Here is a 5,992-nt window from a genome sequence, read left to right as displayed (position 1 = left end):
TCCATGCTTTTTGCGTAAAATTGGTCAGCAAATATAACATGATTTTTTGGTAAAATTTGACAGTGTATAGTCCATGATGTTTGCGTAAAATTGATCAGAAAATGTAACATGATTTTTTGGTAAAATTGGACAATGTATAGTCCATGCTTTTTGCGTAAAATTGATCAGAAAATATTACACGATTTTTTGGTAAAATTTGACAGTGTATAGTCCATGCTTTTTGCGTAAAATTGGTCAGAAAATATAACATGATTTTTTGGTAAAATTTGACAGTGTATAGTCCATGCTTTTTGCGTAAAATTGGTCAGAAAATATAACACGATTTTTTGGTAAAATTTTACAGTGTGTAGTCCATGCTTTTTGCGTAAAATTGATCAGAAAATATTACACGATTTTTGGTAAAATTTGACAGTGTATAGTCCATGCTTTTTGCGTAAAATTGGTCAGCAAATATAACATGATTTTTTGGTAAAATTTGACAGTGTATAGTCCATGATGTTTGCGTAAAATTGATCAGAAAATGTAACATGATTTTTTGGTAAAATTGGACAATGTATAGTCCATGCTTTTTGCGTAAAATTGATCAGAAAATATTACACGATTTTTGGTAAAATTTGACAATGTATAGTCCATGCTTTTTGCGTAAAGTTGGTCAGAAAATATAACACGATTTTTTGGTAAAATTTGACAGTGTATAGTCCATGCTTTTTGCGTAAAATTGGTCAGAAAATATAACACGATTTTTTGGTAAAATTTGACAGTGTGTAGTCCATGCTTTTTGCGTAAAATTGATCAGAAAATATTACACGATTTTTGGTAAAATTTGACAATGTATAGTCCATGCTTTTTGCGTAAAGTTGGTCAGAAAATATAACACGATTTTTTGGTAAAATTGGACAATGTATAGTCCATGCTTTTTGCGTAAAATTGGTCAGAAAATATAACACGATTTTTTGGTAAAATTTTACAGTGTGTAGTCCATGCTTTTTGCGTAAAATTGATCAGAAAATATTACACGATTTTTGGTAAAATTTGACAGTGTATAGTCCATGCTTTTTGCGTAAAGTTGGTCAGAAAATATAACACGATTTTTTGGTAAAATTTGACAGTGTATATGGTAAAATTGGACAATGTATAGTCCATGCGTTTTGCGTAAAATTGGTCAGAAAATATAACACGATTTTTTGGTAAAATTTTACAGTGTGTAGTCCATGCTTTTTGCGTAAAATTTGTCAGAAAATATAACACGATTTTTTGGTAAAATTTTACAGTGTGTAGTCCATGCTTTTTGCGTAAAATTGGTCAGAAAATACAACACGATTTTTTGGTAAAATTTGACAGTGTATAGTCCATGCTTTTTGCGTAAAATTGGTCAGCAAATATAACATGATTTTTTGGTAAAATTTGACAGTGTATAGTCCATGATGTTTGCGTAAAATTGATCAGAAAATGTAACATGATTTTTTGGTAAAATTTGACAGTGTATAGTCCATGATGTTTGCGTAAAATTGATCAGAAAATATAACATGATTTTTTGGTAAAATTTGGCAGTATATACTCCATGCTTTTTACGTAGAATTGGTCAGAAAATATAACACGATTTTTTGGTAAAATTTGACAGTGTATAGTCCATGCTTTTTGCGTAAAATTGGTCAGAAAATATAACACGATTTTTTGGTAAAATTTGACAGTGTATATATAGTCCATGCTTTTTGCGTAAAGTTGGTCGGAAAAGATAACATGATTTTTTGGTAAAATTTGACAGTGTATAGTCCATGCTTTTTGCGTAAAATTGGTCAGAAAATATAACACGATTTTTTGGTAAAGTTTGACAGTGTATAGTCCATGCGTTTTGCGTAAAGTTGGTCGGAAAAGATAACATGATTTTTTGGTAAAATTTGACCGTGTATAGTCCATGCTTTTTGCGTAAAATTGGTCAGAAAATATAACACGATTTCTTGGTAAAGTTTGACAGTGTATAGTCCATGCGTTTTGCGTAAAATTGGTCAGAAAATATAACACGATTTTTTGGTAAAATTTTACAGTGTATATATAGTCCATGCTTTTTGCGTAAAATTGGGCAGAAAATATAACATGATTTTTTGGTAAAATTTGACAGTGTATATATAGTCCATGCCTTTTGCGTAAAATTGGTCAGAAAATATAACACGATTTTTTTTGTAAAATTTGACAGTGTATAGTCCATGCTTTTTACATAAAATTGGTCGTTAAATATAACATGATTTTTTGGTAAAATTTGACAGTGTATAGTCCATGCTTTTTGCATAAAATTGGTCGGAAAATATAACACGATTTTTTGGTAAAATTTGACAGTGTATAGTCCATGCTTTTTGCGTAAAATTAGTCAGAAAATATAACACGATTTTTTGGTAAAATTTAACAGTGTATAGTCCATGCTTTTTGCGTAAAATTAGTCAGAAAATATAACATGATTTTTTGGTAAAATTTGACAGTGTATAGTCCATGCTTTTTGCGTAAAATTAGTCAGAAAATATAACACGATTTTTTGGTAAAATTTGACAGTGTGTAGTCCATGCTTTTTGCGTAAAATTGGTCAGAAAATATAACACGATTTTTTGGTTAAATTTTACAGTGTATGGTCAATGCTTTTTGCGTAAAATTGGTCAGAAAATATAACACGATTTTTTGGTAAAATTTTACAGTGTGTAGTCCATGCTTTTTGCGTAAAATTAGTCAGAAAATATAACACGATTTTTTGGTTAAATTTTACAGTGTATAGTCAATGCTTTTTGCGTAAAATTGGTCAGAAAATATAACACGATTTTTTGGTAAAATTTTACAGTATGTAGTCCATGCTTTTTGCGTAAAATTGGTCAGAAAATATAACACGATTTTTTGGTAAAATTTGACAATGTATAGTCCATGCTTTTTGCGTAAAATTGGTCAGAAAATATAACACGATTTTTTGGTAAAATTTTACAGTGTGTAGTCCATGCTTTTTGCGTAAAATTGGTCAGAAAATATAACACGATTTTTTGGTAAAATTTTACAGTGTGTAGTCCATGCTTTTTGCGTAAAATTGATCAGAAAATATTACACGATTTTTGGTAAAATTTGACAGTGTATAGTCCATGCTTTTTGCGTAAAATTGGTCAGCAAATATAACATGATTTTTTGGTAAAATTTGACAGTGTATAGTCCATGATGTTTGCGTAAAATTGATCAGAAAATGTAACATGATTTTTTGGTAAAATTGGACAATGTATAGTCCATGCTTTTTGCGTAAAATTGATCAGAAAATATTACACGATTTTTGGTAAAATTTGACAATGTATAGTCCATGCTTTTTGCGTAAAGTTGGTCAGAAAATATAACACGATTTTTTGGTAAAATTGGACAATGTATAGTCCATGCTTTTTGCGTAAAATTGGTCAGAAAATATAACACGATTTTTTGGTAAAATTTTACAGTGTGTAGTCCATGCTTTTTGCGTAAAATTGATCAGAAAATATTACACGATTTTTGGTAAAATTTGACAGTGTATAGTCCATGCTTTTTGCGTAAAGTTGGTCAGAAAATATAACACGATTTTTTGGTAAAATTTGACAGTGTATAGTCCATGATGTTTGCGTAAAATTGATCAGAAAATGTAACATGATTTTTTGGTAAAATTGGACAATGTATAGTCCATGCGTTTTGCGTAAAATTGGTCAGAAAATATAACACGATTTTTTGGTAAAATTTTACAGTGTGTAGTCCATGCTTTTTGCGTAAAATTGGTCAGAAAATATAACATGATTTTTTGGTAAAATTTTACAGTGTGTAGTCCATGCTTTTTGCGTAAAATTGGTCAGAAAATACAACACGATTTTTTGGTAAAATTTGACAGTGTATAGTCCATGCTTTTTGCGTAAAATTGGTCAGCGAATATAACATGATTTTTTGGTAAAATTTGACAGTGTATAGTCCATGATGTTTGCGTAAAATTGATCAGAAAATGTAACATGATTTTTTGGTAAAATTTGGCAGTATATAGTCCATGCTTTTTGCGTAAAATTAGTCAGAAAATATAACACGATTTTTTGGTAAAATTTGACAGTGTATAGTCCATGCTTTTTGCGTAAAATTAGTCAGAAAATATAACATGATTTTTTGGTAAAATTTGACAGTGTATAGTCCATGCTTTTTGCGTAAAATTAGTCAGAAAATATAACACGATTTTTTGGTAAAATTTGACAGTGTGTAGTCCATGCTTTTTGCGTAAAATTGGTCAGAAAATATAACACGATTTTTTGGTAAAATTTGACAGTGTATAGTCAATGCTTTTTGCGTAAAATTGGTCAGAAAATATAACACGATTTTTTGGTAAAATTTTACAGTATGTAGTCCATGCTCTTTGCGTAAAATTGGTCAGAAAATATAACACGATTTTTTGGTAAAATTTGACAATGTATAGTCCATGCTTTTTGCGTAAAATTGGTCAGAAAATATAACACGATTTTTTGGTAAAATTTTACAGTGTGTAGTCCATGCTTTTTGCGTAAAATTGGTCAGAAAATATAACACGATTTTTTTGTAAAATTTGACAGTGTATAGTCCATGCTTTTTGTGTAAAATTGGTCCGAAAATATAACACGATTTTTTGGTAAAATTTGACAGTGTATAGTCCATGCTTTTTGCGTAAAATTAGTCAGAAAATATAACACGATTTTTTGGTTAAATTTTACAGTGTATAGTCAATGCTTTTTGCGTAAAATTGGTCAGAAAATATAACACGATTTTTTGGTAAAATTTTACAGTGTGTAGTCCATGCTTTTTGCGTAAAATTGGTCAGAAAATATAACACGATTTTTTGGTAAAATTTGACAGTGTATAGTCAATGCTTTTTGCGTAAAATTGGTCAGAAAATATAACACGATTTTTTGGTAAAATTTTACAGTGTGTAGTCCATGCTTTTTGCGTAAAATTAGTCAGAAAATATAACACGATTTTTTGGTTAAATTTTACAGTGTATAGTCAATGCTTTTTGCGTAAAATTGGTCAGAAAATATAACACGATTTTTTGGTAAAATTTTACAGTATGTAGTCCATGCTTTTTGCGTAAAATTGGTCAGAAAATATAACACGATTTTTTGGTAAAATTTGACAATGTATAGTCCATGCTTTTTGCGTAAAATTGGTCAGAAAATATAACACGATTTTTTGGTAAAATTTTACAGTGTGTAGTCCATGCTTTTTGCGTAAAATTGGTCAGAAAATATAACACGATTTTTTGGTAAAATTTTACAGTGTGTAGTCCATGCTTTTTGCGTAAAATTGATCAGAAAATATTACACGATTTTTGGTAAAATTTGACAGTGTATAGTCCATGCTTTTTGCGTAAAATTGGTCAGCAAATATAACATGATTTTTTGGTAAAATTTGACAGTGTATAGTCCATGATGTTTGCGTAAAATTGATCAGAAAATGTAACATGATTTTTTGGTAAAATTGGACAATGTATAGTCCATGCTTTTTGCGTAAAATTGATAAGAAAATATTACACGATTTTTTGGTAAAATTTGACAGTGTATAGTCCATGCTTTTTGCGTAAAATTGGTCAGAAAATATAACATGATTTTTTGGTAAAATTTGACAGTGTATAGTCCATGCTTTTTGCGTAAAATTGGTCAGAAAATATAACACGATTTTTTGGTAAAATTTTACAGTGTGTAGTCCATGCTTTTTGCGTAAAATTGATCAGAAAATATTACACGATTTTTGGTAAAATTTGACAGTGTATAGTCCATGCTTTTTGCGTAAAATTGGTCAGCAAATATAACATGATTTTTTGGTAAAATTTGACAGTGTATAGTCCATGATGTTTGCGTAAAATTGATCAGAAAATGTAACATGATTTTTTGGTAAAATTGGACAATGTATAGTCCATGCTTTTTGCGTAAAATTGATCAGAAAATATTACACGATTTTTGGTAAAATTTGACAATGTATAGTCCATGCTTTTTGCGTA

Source organism: Musca autumnalis, unplaced genomic scaffold (assembly GCF_047663935.1).
Source record: "Musca autumnalis isolate F117 unplaced genomic scaffold, ASM4766393v1 scaffold_2, whole genome shotgun sequence".
Classification (NCBI taxonomy): Eukaryota; Metazoa; Arthropoda; class Insecta; order Diptera; family Muscidae; genus Musca; species Musca autumnalis.
The sequence above is the reverse complement of the archived record's forward strand: the minus strand, read 5'-3'. Positions refer to the sequence as shown.